At 40.6% G+C, this 17372-nt stretch overlaps 1 protein-coding gene across 5 annotated transcripts in view; it reads left to right on the top strand.

Moving 5' to 3' along the window:
• HS3ST5 (heparan sulfate-glucosamine 3-sulfotransferase 5) overlaps positions 1 to 17372 on the top strand; it is a 312118-nt gene that overhangs the window by 281638 nt on the left and 13108 nt on the right. The gene's annotated exons all lie outside the window — the stretch shown is intronic.

The following is a 17372-nucleotide window of genomic DNA, read 5'->3' as shown; positions in this document are numbered from 1 at the left end:
TTCCTTATTCTATGCTGTGAGTTATCACTTGGCAGAAAATGAGTCCTGCTGTGGAAATATTTGGTAAATTACTCACCAGAATAGATGGCAGGACTGTTACCCATTTTATGCACTGATCTGAGAGTCTGCTCAGGGGAGATATCGAAGATAATCCTACTATGAAGCAGGTATAACTCTTTCTACTGTCTTCTAGTCCAGCAATGCTTTTCAACATTTTATAACTTTGAAGATGTGACTAATACCTCAAAAGAAGATTAAACTTCAGACATGCTTAAAGTTAGGTGTATGCTTATACTTTAAGGATATATATGGTGCGTATATATATTTAATGTATATATGTGTTCTGCTCATACTGCTCCATGAAGGCTTAAACCAAAATCAAATATGTCAGCCCTGACTATTCCCATATTTCCCAGGAGTACTGCAGAGCGGGACACGGAAGAGACCTGAATGAAGTGAGTGGGTCACATGGACAGTTTCACAGGTGTCAGGCCCAGGTCACTGGGCTCTTTCCTGCAGGATGAAGGATGAAGCTGAGCTAGGGCCCAACTGCACCATGTCAGCCTATTATTTTAGATGTAAAACTACAAGTGCATTTTTTTAAACTAGAAATCCCCTGCAGCCACTGATAACTAGCAATTACTTCAGTATCAGTGACAAAGCAGTGTAAGGGACAGGAGGGGGAAACACAAGCACAGTGAAAGAGTAACAAGAAAGGAAGTCAACCAGAATAAACAAGATTTTCTCAAGAATATATTTCATGTATTGGAGTGGGGAAATGATTAGTTGTCTCTTTCACACTCGTTAATGTGAAGTAATTGGGACACAATTCCATTCAGATACCACTGGGATTGGACTGCTTTGAGTGCAATTGGTTCAAAAACTACCTTCAGGGAGACTAACTTAAAGTATTTAAGCTGGGGCGGACAATTATTTTGGACAGAGGGCCACTTATTGAGTTTTGGTAAGCCATCAAGGGCCACATGACAGGCAGCCGGGGCAGATAAATATTAATTTTCTAAATCCGGGGGCGCCCCATGGGCCAGATAGAATGGCCTGGGGCCCACGGGACGCATTTTGCCCACCCCTGATTTAAGAGAAGAGACTGTTCTGAACTCAGCCAGCATAGCACATCATTCACTGAGGCTTTAATGGCAATTTTGTGTCATGGAAAAAGCAATTGAACTCTCCCTCCCCCTTTAAAATGTAGAAATATTTCTTATATAAACTTTAGTTTCATACTCCAATGAAACAGTAGGATTGAAAGAGTAATTAGGGTATCAGGTCAAATTGAAATTCAGTTCACATCTCAGGCCTTAACACGTCATACTATTAAATGAGGGAGCAGAACAGAAGAAAAATTAACTGGTTTCTTTTAAGTTTAGTAATAGTAAATGCAAAGTTAATATCATCCAGCAGACATGGTGCCAGAGGACAACTCAAGCTAACGAAATAATGGGAACTGTGATAAATAATTTATGCACAATATCAAAAACTGAACAAGATAAAGAAATGGAAAACCCGTTTGAAAATTTGGAAATTGCTCAAAGCTGTTCCTATGGTGATACCCAGGAGGATGAGCAGAGATCTGTAATAAACTCTGCAACTGTATATAGTTCACACCCTTTCCCCCCTTTTTTATTTTTAGCACTCATAGTTTATTGATGAATAAAAGAACAAAGAGTGAAACAATCCTAGTAGCCACTTGAAATAAGCATATATGTTAGTGATTTTCTTTCCACTTAATCTGTTTATATATGGTGTCTATTCCTCTCTCAGTGTGCACATAACATTTCCCATGAAACCTTCCAGGCTGAGATGGGAACAGACCCAGAAACCTCAGTGCTCACAGCCACATACTTCCTTATATTTATATTTTTATTACAGCGATAATACTGCCAAATTATAATACAACCCAAGCCATCCCTTTATGATCTTTTATTAAAGGCAGTCTGCTGCTGTTCTTGGTTAAAATTCAAATTTGATTTGTTCTGGATTTTCTGAATAACAGCAGAGCAAACTGACAGCAAACTAGTGGAATCGTTCCGAAGGTAGTTGCATGGTTTTGAACGAATTACACATCTCAAAATGAAAGTATAGTTTTCCCTGTCACAGCCATTTAAAGAAAATGTTAAATTAACCAAACATAAACATAAAAAGCTGTACATAACAAGGTGTGCCCTGTATTGTTTTGCATAGCCTATTACCAAACCTGAGAACACATGTTTTGAAAAGACATGGTACTCAAAGATTTCTTTATCCTTGGCTATGGATGCTTTATTGTCATCTAATTTGTAACTAGTGAAAGAATATATTTCTTCACCAAGCACAATGCAAGATATTCTGTAGATCAAATTAGTAGTGAAGATTTTAATTTATCTGGATGCAGAATAACAGTTTGCCCTGTTTACCCATTTTTCCATGTGCAGCTATTTCTTTTCATGGAGATTTCTCAGAGAATATTTTCAACTCATCTAGAAATGTAAGCCCATATCCCTTTAGCCAGTTCTTTGCCTCCCATTCTCTGTACCCACCTTCGATAACTAAATTCAGTGAATAACGGCACTTCAACTATGCTCAGGGGATTTGTGTAACTGCCATGTTCTGTGAAATGCCGTTACATGTCATAATGAAACATTTTGACTTTTCCAAGATTTTTTCCAGTTGAAAATTTTTGCCCAATTTGACTCGACTTCACAAATAGTTCCAGAGGGCAAATAAATTATTCATCTAAAAATAAAATCTCTCAGCTCTATTTACAACAGCTATATAGATCCTGTGGCCCAAACTCTCACAGAGTAGGACAATGTAGATGGAAGCTATCCCCTCTATGAGGAGTAGAAGCAGCTGCAAAACATTGTTTGCTGCTCTGTAATCTGCCAGTAGGTTGAAGAGAGGATTTCCTCTCATCTCCATTGTGAGTGCCTTCCTGCTTATCTGAGCTTATTGAAGAAGGTTCTGCTCTTAGTTCTTTAATTTTCCACTGTTGTCAATTGATGAAGAAATTATTCACCAATAATTTTATAAGTTATTCTGCTGGCTGTATTGATGATTGAATGATATCAACCAAATAAAATATTCATTAATCTTTTCCCCATCAATGAGCAAACCCCTTAATTATTATTGTAATTATTATTATCATGATCATCATCATCGTTCTTGTAGTTGTTGTTAAACAGTCTATCAAAACGTGTATGAGATACTGATCACCCTGAAAGTTCAGCTATGTAGGACCCTACATTTTCACAGAGAAACTGGATTTGGTCCTATGTAATAATTTCAGTATTGTGCCCTTACTCCATATATATACTTAAAAGGTTCCACTTAGCTGTTAGGATTAGGATCAGATAAAAAAATGGTTGCTCACTATTCAAATAAAAATACTTATAAACTGTTTATCTATTTTTGTATTAACTCCTATTTCCATTTTAACAATTAATCAACCCAACTTCCTTTCTCAGAGCAAGTAATATAGATCAAATGACTAGATTCTTCACCAGCAAATAAATGTGAATTTACACAGGTTACATTCATGCTTTCCTTGCACAAAAAAATCAGGATGCAGCCAACCCATAATCCCAGAAGGTGCTAGGATGCGAGTTGTATAATGTACAAGAGTGCTAGGAACAGACAGAGCCAAATCAGTCACATCCACTGCAAACATAGGCTACATGACTCAGAGGTTATTTCAAGTTCCTGGATAAACTACATGGCTGCCTCCACATGATTGTGGACGTTTGTTTCCCCAGGGACAAAAAACAGTGTGGCAGGCCAGTAGGGGGTGCTCCTGCATTGAGCCACCCACCTCACTGTGCCCAAACACCTTCCAGGCACTGAGTACCTCCCTGGAGGCACCTCACGCCTGACCAACCCCCTTCCTGGAGCACACCCGCTAGCCTGGGGTAAAAACTGCCACCACCCAGGGCTGGGCTTTATTCTGGCTCTGTGCACTCTGAGAAACACAGGCCTAGTAGCCCTCGAGGGTACTTGACTTACTTCAAGCACTTGGGGGTGCTGTTCTCAGTCAGAAGCACAAGTAGTGGTCTTAGTCAGCCGAACCAAGGGGACCCCAAAGCATAATATAGACCCACACCAAATAAATCTCCCACGCTAGGTACAAAGGAGAACTTTATGGGTTACAAGGGGTAGGGTTGCAATAGGGTACAGGATAGAGCAATATCAGAGAAATTCCATAGAGCAAACTGGCATGGCTGGGTAGCCTTTGATCAATCTGAGTTACTGCAAGCTATATATCTAGTTAGATCTCAGGTAGCTTACTCACAAGTATCATCCAGAGGCAGGTGGAGATTCCCTCCAGAGGCAGGCAGTTCCTTGATCATGAGTTCTGAGAGAGAGAGAATTTCAGATGGTCCAGATCTTCTCTCTCTCGGAGTCTTCCTCACGCCAGTCACGTAGGCAGAGGGAACAGGTTTCCCCCCTCCCTCAGGAAAGTATCCAGCTCAGGTTACCTAAAGAGATAGGGTAAGGTGTGTACCCTCTGCAGGGCCCATCCTAACCAAATTGTCACAGAGCAGAGTTTTTGGGGAGAAACAGAGGTGGCCTTCTGCCACAAGCAGCACCACACCTTGTGCCACTGCTGCTTGTCCCCAGGGAACGCCTGTGCCATGTGCCCTCTGATGCATGCCAGGTTACCCCAGATGGGTTAGGGGAGGCTGGGGTCAGCAACTGTCCTAGCACCATCAGCCTTACTTGGGATCCTCTCAGGGAGCTGCAGCCATAGTGGTCTTGCCACTTGGAGCCTGGCCAGCAGCTGGAGTGTGGTTCTGGCCAGCCAGGCTCCAGTTTTGGGTGATGCATGTTGTGCCGCCTTTTTTTTTTTTGCACAGGTTTTTTTTGACCCTGGGATCTCCCATGGTCAATGCCCACCCCTCCCACCCCCCCCCCCCACACACACTCTGCTACCTTGCAGCGTGGAGAACACCTGAATGTGTGGTATATGGTGCCATAGATGGGTCTGTGGTGCCAAATACTACACAGCCACACTCACCTGGACACAGCCTGTGAATTTTCCTGCCTGACCAATTGCATCTTTTTTCCCTTCTCTTTAACCCCCTTGTGTGTGTATACCATGTGTCTGATGAGCATCTAGTGTGATATCAGAAGTCAAGTATACCTCATAGCATGTGCTGGCATTTCCTAGAAAAGTGCTGCTGAATCATTTGTGGTGACTCTTTCAAGAAAGGGGCTGATGAGACAAATTAAAGAAAAAATTATATATAACAAATATCTGGATAAATCCAGTAGTCTTGCAAACCAAAAGCTGACAATGATCCAGATTCTCTTAGATTCACTAGTGTATACTGGAAATAATTTCATCAAACTGGAACTCTACTAGTGTGAATCATCAGTGAGAGAAGAATCGGATCCAATAAATTTAAGCAAAAGTGGTAAGACAGGAAAAGGACATCTTCTTTCTGTAAGGAAACGCCTCTAATAGTTTTCTAAGAGTAGCTTCCAGTATCACAGCTGATCAGAAGCAGCAGCACTTACCTGTCTGGCATCCCTTCTAATAAAAGCTGCCTCACCTATTGGTTTGCTATTGATTTAACAAAAACTGGGGAGCCAATGTCTTTCTCTTCCAAGCTGGAAACATGTGAGAGCAAGAATACAGCTCCAAGGCTACATTAACTTCAGCAGCCTGCACTCCCCCAGTGGGAAGAAGATGAATTGATCATGAATGGGAAGCAGAACTGCTGAGGAAGTAGAAAGCTCATCTGTAAGAGCTTTCAGGCACCATGCTGTTTTGCAACACCTGGCTGCTATAGGCATGAGCTTTCTTCCCTTCCCCCCTCCCCCCACCCATATAGAGGAGCTGAGAGCTGTCACCTGAATAGTCTAGCCTAACACAGAAGTGCATTCTTGGCCTTTAAAGTATATATGCTACAGAAAATCCCAGCTCTGAGTCTCCGACAAAGCTCTTAATAGATCAACTTCTGTTTTGGAGGCACTGATAGTAACTCTATAGTTTTCAGTTCAAATCCCTCAGTTCTCTGGAAAAAGAGTGTGGTCATGGATGACAAGGGTACATATGAACAATCCTCTGTAAACAAAGACTCAACTAAAGCCTGTAAGGAAAGGATTGAAGCTGTCCATCCCAGCACAATCCCCATGGGAAATGTGGCATTCAAAACAGACTCTGAATACGTCTCATGCATTGCACTGCTGAGCACTGCAGCACCTAACTTTTAGGCAACTAGTAGAATCTATATCCATGACTTGGGTATTTAGGTTCCTTTTACAATGCATGGGGACAATCTGGTATCTCAGAATGGGATTTATAAAATCAGTGGGCTGAGGAGGAAACCACTTAAGCTTGCCCATAGGAGATGTTGAGCAGATTCAACCTCTACCTCCCTCAGGGACAGAGATGCTCTACACTGCTCAGGATTCATAACCCTGAACCCTACTGCATCAACTTTTTCTCACAAAAGACAATCAGAGGAGAAGCCCTCCAGAAAAGGACAATTTTTTTGTGATTTTCCAGTTGGTCTACTAAAAGGTATCATTTGAAACAAGAGTTCTAGTTTTTTTCTGTGTCTTTAATCTAACAGGCCATTTCTGACAGAACGCAAAACAACTTTGGTTACCTTCTCTTTCAGAAGGCATTTAAATGACCATCTCCCAGGTAAATGCTGTTTCCACCACACCTCCGCATATTTTAACACAGGGAGCTTGCATTTCCTCCTCTTGAAGCTATTCTGTTTTTCATTTCTTTAATTAATTTTCATTGGGACAAACAGAGGAAGAGAATATGACTACATCGTAGTGATAAAGCACCTCCCAGGGAAAGGATAGACCTGGATTCAGTTGTTGGAACAAGAGAGAAAGAGAACAAGCAGGAAGGGAGCAAAAGGCTCTAGTTCAGTGATGAAGGTATTCACCTGGAAAGGAGACTCCTGGATTCTGATTCCTGCTTTCAAGATTATTTCCATTTTTTTGCAATGGCTGTAAAATCTAAAATGCATAAACCTAGGAGTCTTTGATTCATAGTTATGTTATTTCCTTTGATTTGCTCATTATTTGATTCTTCATGAGGGAAAAACATAATTAAGTTTAGAGACATGGTCATCTTGCTAATATTTGTCTAGGAAAAGAAAAGTGAGCAAGCCAATTCATTGTGGGCAGATAAATCATATTTGTCAGAATCATGCCTTCATTTTTGCTTATTTTTTCTGGAGAATGTTTAAATGCACTGTAGGAGCATTAAGAGTTTTAGATCAAAAGACTGAATGTAGGTTAAAACAGAGTCTACATTTTATACCCAGCCTGTCTTGCATAAATATGAAAGATGCCTCTCTCTTAATATCCAGAACCCCACTGAGCTAGGTGCTGTATAAACATGAACAAAAGACATTCCATGTCCCAAAGATCTTACAATTTAGGTTGGGGTGGGGGGAAGCAGCAGATGGTTACAAAGAGACAGATGGTATGGTCAGGAGGACAATGAGACTATATTGATCAATACAATAAATAGTGGTATGAGCAAAACATCAGTTTAAATGGTATCACATTTTTGTGGAATCATAGCTAAGATGAGCCTTAAAGAAGATACTTTTAAGGAGGACAATATGGATGTTTCAGGGGAGTTGCTCCCACGTGTGAGATGAGAAACATAGAATCATAGAAAAGTAGGGCTGTAAGGGACCTCAGGAGGTCATCTAGTCCAACTCCCAACTGTGCAGTAGTGTCACATCACAGTTGCTGCCACGTGATTCTACTGTCCAGTCAGCTTTTCATGTAGACACGGCTCCTGTGTATGTATATTATATACATACACATACATAATGTATGTATGTATGTATATATTCATATATATCATATGTATACACTATAATATGCATGTATGATATTAAACCATATGCTGGAATATTTTACTCCTAATAAAGCAGGCATAGGGCAAATCTAGTTATGTATTTTAACTGTAAGAGCAGTGTACCAGCAAACCATATTTGCAGCATGAATAGCTCTTTCCTGTCAGTTTCTCCATCAGTGCTTTTATCTGTTGTTAATATTTAGAATTCTAGTCAAAGCTATGCTATGTTTTTAGGTAAAGTGGGCTTCCCCTTCTGCATAATAGTTAAGAGAGTAGCAATCTTAAATTTTCTGCCAAGGTGTTAGTAATGGAAAACCATCTAAGAGTCAGCCAAAAAAGTCTTATTTCAGTTATTCAGCATTATTCAGAGAAATGCAGCTCTTGCAAGGAAAAAAATCTTAAAGCAGTTGTCTGTGTACATTGTTCAAAGCAATGGAAGAAGTGCTTAAGTACAAGTCTGTCAAACATTGCCAATTAGAAGATGTTCTGCCACCTAAGAAATACTGACTAAACCTTAGGCCTTGAGTCACTGCTGTTGAGTTCAGTGAGACTATTCATGCATAGAGTACTATGCAGCATCAGAAGGATAGTTGGAGGTCTACAATGTTTGCCTCTATCCAAGTAACTGTAACCCATAGAGTTAAATTCAAATCTACAAATTGCTTGGGATTTCTCTTCCTATTTTCCTTGAGATAATGTTCCTTTCTCTACCTCTTATACTGCTCTCAGTCTTCCTCTTTCATTATAAATTCACCATATTTTGCTTTTCTGTCACAGTATCTCTTTCTGGTTGCTGTTTTTGATCACAGTTATGGCAAAGGTAGGTAGCAGAAATGACATTTTTACTTTATTTTGAAGGCCGTGAAATTCATTCTTGTGTTAAATTGTTCCATTTAAGCACTTCAAAGTCATTCATCTCAGGAGGATCAACTTCAGAGCTTCTGAAGAATGTAACAGCCAAAGAAGATTGCCCTCACGGAGACAGGCAGAGCAGACCCCGTAATAGGGCAGACAAATTTAGCAAAAGATAATGTGATGGCAGTTTTTAAAGGTGTTTTCCTCTTCTTATCACCAACATGGACATCTTGCCCATATTTATTTAGGTCAACCATCTTTCATCCAGATGCAAAAGGTGGCCAAGCTGATCATGGCAGTTGGGAGATGAGAGGTAAAGGAAATATAGAGGTGTTCATGTGCCTATATCCTGCTGTATTTAGATTATGACAACCTAATAGCTCTATGTAGATATTTAATAAGGCTGAACAGAAAATTGAGTCTTCTGGGTCTCCAAATGTAGTTGGTATGGGGTCTTAGATCATGCCATTTGAAGTAATATGCTCTATATATAGTCAGATTCTCTTCCTCTCTCTGTCTCAATGAAAATTAATTAAAGAAATGAAAAACAGAATAGCTTCAAGAGGAGAAAATGCAAGTTCCCTGTGTTAAAATACACTGAGGTGTGGTGGTAACAGCATTTACCTGGGAGATGCTCATTTAAATGCCTTCTGAAAGAGAAGGTAACCAAAGTTGTGTTTTGAGTGCTCTCAGAAATGGCCTGTTAGGTTAAAGGAGGGCTTCTCCTCTGATTGTCTTTTGTGAGAAAAAGCTGGTGCTGTAGGGTTCAGGGTTATAACTCCTGAACAGAGTAGAACATGTCTGTCCCTGAGGGAGGTAGGGGTTGAGTCTCCTCAGCATTTCCTGTGGAGAAGCTTAGGTTGTTTCTTCCTCAGCCTACTGATTTTATGAATCCCATTCTGAGATACCAGACTGTCCCCATGCATTGTAAAGGGAACCTAGATACCTAAGTCACAGCTATAGATTCCACTAGTTGCCTAAAAGTTAGGTGCTGCAGTGCTCAGCAGTGCAATGCATGGGACGTATTCAGAGTCTGTTTTGAATGCCACATCTCCCATGGGGATTGTGCTGGGATGGACAGCCTCATGATAGGCACGAGGTACAACTCACACAAGATTTTTTTTAGCACTTCTAGAGCTTCCTGAAGTGGTAGTGTGCTAACGTCTCTGAAGGGGAGAGGTGTGTCTTCTGACCTAGTGTCCATGTATTGCTGCTGCTATGTGTAGATGGCATTCCAGATTCAGTTAATTTGAGGAGGGAAAGTATCTTGACAGCTCCTTATGGAAAAAAGAGTTGACTTCGGAAACAATGGATAGGCAATCCAAATTACAATATCTGCAATGGCAAAAGAAAATTTTTTTTTGGCCTCAGCCACAACTCGGGGGTGAGAGTCTTGTGTTGGAGTTTATCTATGCCCATTATTGTTTTCTGTCAGATTTGCTCAAATCTTTCTATATCAGTGGTTCCCAACCTTTTTTTCTGTACCCCACTGCTGGGAGTGGAGTGCAGCAGCGGCAGCAGTGGCCTGGAGCCAGGGGAGCTCCCAGCATGTGGCATAGCTCATCTTTTCTGTGCAGCGCCACAAGCATTGCCCCTACGACCCTCATTTGGGTTGTGAGCCAGGACTGGGAACCTCTGGTCTATATCCATTATTGTCTTCTGTCAGATTCGCTCAAATTCTCTTCCACACTTTTTCATTCAGTATGGAGCATAAAAAAGACAAGAGTCATAGGGACAAATTTAGATTACTGGGGTATTCAGCTCTGGGTTTACTGGGATGGATAACAAAACCAGAACTTGGTGCCTGCTGTCTGCTCTCTGATTCCTGAATTTTCATCTCACTTTTGGAGGAGGTAGTGCTAAAAGATAAAGTTGTTGTTCTCAAATTTACTGTGTCTCCTAGCTGGCCAAGAAGCCAGTCTAGTCTAATCTAGTCTTTGACCATTAGTCTTCAAATCCAATATGTAAGATGGCTTATAGAAAGCCTTGACAAGAGGTTTTGAGCTATTATAGCCAACGTGTCATCATTGCGAGTGTTGAAGACCTCTGGAATCTTGGAGATGGTGATACTGCATCAGTTAGGAGTTTTGTTAGCTCTTCAGAGCTTTTATTGTCTTGGAGTCTGTAGAAAAGTTGTCTATGCTAGTTTTCTGTTGATATACAACAACAGTATAAGCACTGGAAGTATGCTTTTCCATGTATTTGATACTGGAGGGAGTAGAATGGCCAGTCTGCCCTTAGTTTTTGTGTTCTGTTTTTATAATATGCAGAATAACTTGAATGGGGTCAAGGAAAGACCACGCTGGGCCTGCAATGTCACCTAATGTTTTTATTTTGTTAGCATGGGCCTTGTCATCAGTTTGCTCATGAATGGTAGAGCATTTGATGATTACTGATACTGCATTAAGCAGCTTGAGTTTCATGTTTGAAGTATAGGATATTGGCATTTGGTACATCCAAGTGCAAGGACCCTGAACGTCTCCTCCTGTCAGGTCAAGACGGTATGGATGTTTTCATAAGTTTTAACCAATTGCTTTTTTTTTTCTTATTTCTCCATCTCTACCATCAATTTTCTTCATCTTCACCAGTCTTTCTGAAGCTGACAAATTCCCTTCCAGTGCACTCACCATGAAATTGTGGCCTGTTCTGTACTCATTTCCTTCTTCCCCATCTTGAAGTCTTGTGTTAGGAAGTTAACTCACCTTATTCAGCAGTACCTATCCAAAAGTACATGCATGGAGACATGGGTAGATCTAGGATTTTGAAATGGTAGATGTGTCACACCATCTGGACTCGTTACATATAGCACAACACATATTTTTCTCCAGTTAAGGAGAAACTAGATGTTTTATTAATATGTAGGGTGCTAGCACTATATTATTCAGTTTAAGATCAAAGCAAAAACAAGTATAACTATTGGAATGTGCACTAATTGCTAGATTATAGCTAAAGTTTGAAAAAAGCACAACAAACCAGGCAAAAAATAGTCAAAATAGTCAAAGGATATTGGGTTATGAGCAGAGATCCTGGTTTTCCCTGATAAAAAAAATCTGATAAAAAAATCTCAAATTCTCTGATAAAAACCTCAAAATCCATTATTAAAATGAAAGGCTCCTCATTCCCCCTGACAGCCCCCCTGGCAGTGCTGGTGCCCATCACTCTCCCTTCTATAGCCCCCCAGCCTTGCTGGTGCCCCTCACCGCCACCCATAGCCCTCTGCCCTCCCAGCCCTGCCAGACAGGGCCCCCAGCTGCCAGGGCTATGGGACCAGGAAACTGGGCTCGCAGCCTCTGGCAAGAGATGGCAGCTGCTGTAGCAGAGTAGAGCCCAGCTCCCTTCCACCGCCCTCCCCTTAACTGATTTAGGTCAAACCAGTTTATGCAATGTCTGTCCCAGACCCCTTGATGGTTTAAGATAAACCAAACTCCCCAGCATATTCTCTGGTCTGGGCAGGGCTCCCTGGCTGCAGCTCTGGCAGAGAATGCAGACTGCTCCCTTGCTTTCCCTTCCTGCTTTTCCTGCTAAGCAGGAATTCCCCCTACCCCTCTTCTCCCTTGCTGGAGCTCCAGCAGAGACTGCAGGCTTCTGCCTGTCTTCTCCCTGCTAAGCAGGGATTATTTCCCAAGCCCCCGCCTTACATCTTTCAGCATTAGCTAGCAGACCACATGCCAGCTGCAGTCCGTGCTGTGGGAGACAACAAAGGCAGACAGGCTTTTTGGAACTAATCAACAAGTAGCTGGTAATGTCCTTCCTTGGAAAAGCTGTTTAAGAAGATCTTGAACTAATGGAGAGAGGCTTTGTTTTCCTAATGGGTTGATAAACACTGAATTAGGGGTGATAAAGATTCCCTACTGGGCCATTTGGGGGGGGGGGGGGGAGGACAGACTGACATCAGAGCATCCTGCCAGGACCTGGCCATGCCCCCCTCAGCTCAGTACTGTGGAAGGGGAGTGAGGGCTGCTCTAGCACCCCCTGGCATCTAGCCTGAGCCACTGTAGGCATGCGCCTGAATTTTTTCAGTCCAGAGGGGATGTTTGTGGTTACAAACCAGTTCCACCTAGCCAGGTTACACTAACCTGCAAAGATTGAATCAATTCAGGCTGAGGCTTTTTGAATGTCTGTCCCTAGCCCTAACCGTAAGCCACAAAGTCAATTGACTGTCTTAGCAATGCCAAAATTGAAATGCCCTGCCCCTCCCAGGCAGTTGGTTTTAAACTTTGGGTAGAGCAAGAATCAAATGGGGGTAGAACTGCACCACTGTACTCCCCATTGCTCTGGATCCATCCCTGCACATAGAGAAAGAGAGAGAGAAATTAAACATTCTATGATATTTCCTTTAAAGCTTTTCCTGACATCGGAAATCTCAAATAAGGCATAATATAGTCAGTAATTCAAGTAGGGTATCATAAGTCTTCTGAAGCTTTTGGTTGAAGTCTTGATCTGCCTGAGGCTTAAGTAGACTCTCAGCATCTCTGACCTCTAACCTTAGCTATAGAAGAGAAAACAAAGAATGTAACTTAGGTAAGAGACTACAAACAGCATACACAGGCAACATGAAATATTTGCACGCAAAAACTGGAGAAGCAAAAGATTCATAATTGATTTATTCATGCTACAATACAACTGCAATAAAACTCTATCCCAACTATACAGTTGGTCCAATAAAAGACGTCACTCTAAGAAATCCTTGCCTCTCATTCAATTTCTGGACCATCACAGCTACAACTTCACTCTTATGCTACCATAAAAAACTGCAAATACTTTGGTTACCAGATGTTTCAAATGCATATATGATTGATTTATTCAAATGCATATATGATTGATTTAATAATAGCCACTAAAATGTAAAAGAGGTTTGTGGGACACTGGAGATAAAATAATAGAAGCCAATACTTCATTAAAGATTTAATAAATATGTAACTCATGGCAAGAGCCAGGTGTACAAACAGGTACCTTGTTGTCATAAAACTGGGAAAAGACAAAAAAGAATATAGCTGGCAGTATAATTTTCCTATCAACCAACTTCAAGGTTTCCTGTTTCTTAGAAGAGTGTTAGTAGTATGCAACAGGAGTTACTGATTCTGTCCCATCTTTTTCCTGATTTATACTATAATTTCATTATTTTTCTGTTCACTCTTTAGCATAATCTCTCTGACCCCTCAACATGTCATCACTTTCTGATGAAAAACATTGTTACCACACATGACTTGTGATAGTTCTCTCAGTATAATTCACTTTCTGTAGCAGTGCTGATGTAATTTCACTGCATGGGCATTGGGTGTTATAGAACTGATATGAAGTGAATGTCGCATCTCCTGCTTCCTGCTGGGCTGGGCTCCGTGCCAGGTCTTCTTACCTGCCACTCAGCACAAAGTGATATTTGTGCAGGCCAAGGGTGAGACAAGGACATAGCTACCAGCCTGGGCCATGCACACAAGCTGGAGATGTGGATTCTCTCCTTTACTAATCATCATGTAACTCTTCCCTGTAAATCCCAACTGTTTGAAGTGTGTGAATTTTACTCACAGTAAGCAGATAGCATGTTTATACTTATGGGGTACAAAAGAAAATTAAAAACAAAACAAAAAACCCAAAACACAACAGAAAGGCACTAAGGGCTTTGTTTCTGAGGTTCTCTTGTTATTGACTGCATTTAAACTATCAGCCTGTAGAAGTTCTGTCTTCAAAGTTTGTATACAGATATTTGTTAGTCAACAGATGACCCCTGCTGGTGTGCAAAAATCTGTGCTAGCAAATTTATAAATCAATGCAAAGAAAACCCCTTTGAATCAGCTTTTGCTAAATGCACCAAAAAGCCCCAATGACATGCCTGATCGATATAGATGCTGTAGATCTGGGTTGACGTAACATGCCACTGCTCCTGGTAGGGCGCTTTTTTCTTCCACATCTGTCAGCAACTTTTGCTCTATATAATGTTAAATAACCTTTCATTTCTATAAAGGATGTTCTCATTTAATATTGTGGAAACATATATTACTTGTTATGTCACAACTCTTTAATGAAAATTCCAGCAACTGCTTTTCTTATTAAATATTGATAAAATCTGTTGCTCTGTATATCTAGTCATATGTGTCCATCTATAACATAATAATATCATATTGGATATATATATATTAAGAACATAGTGAAGGGAAAGGGGTTATTTAAATGTTACTGAAAATGTTCTTCTTTATAATGTTTTTAGCTAAATTTCAGCCAAGCTCTACCACTGGATTGATTGCATAGTGTCTAACAATGTGGGTTTTTAAGTTTTTAAGCAACTTTAAGACCTCACAAGTTTTTGCAGGAGGAAGTTCCATACATATAGGCAAAGGCAAAGAAAGTTAGGATTAGCTGTTTGCTGCTTTCATGAGTCTCCTCCTAGTGGTCAATAATTGATGAAACAGTGATTACATTGTTTCAGTGTGGCTGTCATTGGGGTTTCAGCCACAGAGAAATTGTCTTTGGATAATTTCATAGACTTGGAGGGGTTTGAATAGAAAGGTGTTGCTTCATAATCCTCTGTGGTATAATCATCCAGAGACATTATTTCATAGATGCTAGGGTCGGAAGGGACCTCAATAGATCATGGAGTCCGACCCCCTACACATCCTCTGTGTCATTCTCGTTTGAATTAATTACTTCCTTTTCTTTGGGAGTCCACTAGAGTCACAACTTGCCAATTCCCAGTGCTTGGAACATCTCAATAATTTTTTGTGACTTGTTTTTGATATTTTTGAAGGTCTACTTATAATGTTGCTTTTAGTCTGGCTAATTAAATCTTTGTAGATATAATGTGTGTTTCCCTTTATAGTTTCACTTGTGCTAGATTTTAAAATGCTGAAAAAGTGTTTGGCTCAAGCCAGCCATCTTGGCAAGCAACAATACCTTTTTTCTCACTACTTGCTTGCTTTTAAATGTAGGGGCCTTCTCAGCTTTTCTGGTAAACATTATGCAGTTTCCACAGAGCCTTAAGATGTTCATTTCTTGATTTTTTTTTAAATTAAAAGCTGCTATTTTACACTAACCTTTCTGTGCAAAAGATTTTCACCTTAATTATTATGTTGGTTGTTTTTATGCAACAATATAACTGTAACTGGTTCTTGAATCCATTTCTTTGTTATGTAGGGCTATTTAAACATATTTTTTTCTCGTAGACTATTGAACTAGTCTTTATAAGATGCAATACTTCAGATAATAGAGTATTACTTCTGTAAACTTCAGTTCTCCACTGTGAAATCATGGCAGTAATATTTATTTATATTTCTATCATGGTAGCTTTCTAGTTAGCATAATTGTAATTTTTTTAATATTACTGAAACTAGGACCAGATACAAACCAGGACTGAGGTACATAAACGAGGACTTAGGCGGAAAGGCCACCATCCAAAATGATCATAAAAATACCCCTATCAGCTGTCACCTAACCTGTCATCACCCTTTCAGTCCCTGGCCCTCCCTGGCTATCTGTGGCCCTAACCCAGTGAACTATCTTCCAGCTCAGCTCCTGAGAGAGGGACTTGATTGGTTCAAGGGGAGACTGAGTGCACCCAAAGTGCCAAGCAGCAAAGCAAATTCTCTTCAGGCTTTTTTGCCTTTAGCTGGAGTAAAAAAACTTCAGAGCAAGACTACCTTCTCCATTTAAAGGGCAAGCAGTCACTCTGTCCCCATCTAGTCTGCACAGCCCTGAGCACCCACAAAGGTAGCTCAGCCCCAGTCCACACAACCCCTGAGTACCCCGGTATACTTGGCTATGTCCTTGCTTCTGACTTGTCAGGTTCTTCAGCTTACCACCAGCTCTCAGTTTATTAGCCTGCTCTGTCCACTGTGTTGCTGATCTCCTTCAACTCCTCTGGACACTTCCTGGGCATCGCTGCCAGACCCACCTTGTTAACTTGTCAACAAAGCTATACAAATCCTTTATAGAGGGATGTACCTTCTGTCCCATAGGCCAGGTACCTCTGGCTTCAGTGTACCTTAACACTTTCTTTCCCTGTGTGCAAGTTAGTCAAGGAAACTGAAGCATGCTGTATTATTACAATTTGAACATATTTAAATAGAACTATTACAATACAACCCATAGTTCATCACAGCTCCTCACTCTTCCCAAGCACTTCATAGGAAGTCAAGATACATAACAGAGTTATAGATTCTTCTCTGGTGGGTAGGGACCAAAACCACACATTAGGAGTTAAACTCCTAAATATCTTTGTAAATCAGATCCAAGGGACTTTTAGATAGGTTTTGTGGCACCTGTCGTGGAGCTAAGTCCTCCTTTGAACCAGATTTGGAGAATTGGGCCAAATCTCCTCTGAATCGAATCAGCTACCAAAGCTTTGCACATCCCTACAGGACACACCAGAAAAAAACTGAACAGCAAAGACTGCTGTGCTAGGTTGTCCTCTCCCTCCCACATTTTTCTAAACTCCACATTAAGCAAAACAAAATAAGAAACAAAACTATTATTAATGCGTGCAAAAATATCAATTCTTATAACTTCAGAACTACTGAGCCAGTTTTCTTCAAATTTGGCTTGTTTCTTTAGTCCCCAAAAGATCTGCAAAATCAAATCAATACTATAAAAAACATGAAGAATGGTAAAATGATGGGGGGCTTATAAATGGATGAAATTTAAAAAATAAACGAACTCTGAGCCAAAGCCAACTAGAGAAATATTACCCCCC

Source organism: Crocodylus siamensis, chromosome 1 (genome assembly GCF_052110815.1).
Source record: "Crocodylus siamensis isolate JL-2025a chromosome 1, ASM5211081v1, whole genome shotgun sequence".
Classification (NCBI taxonomy): Eukaryota; Metazoa; Chordata; order Crocodylia; family Crocodylidae; genus Crocodylus; species Crocodylus siamensis.
This window is presented reverse-complemented; position numbering and strand designations above follow the sequence as displayed.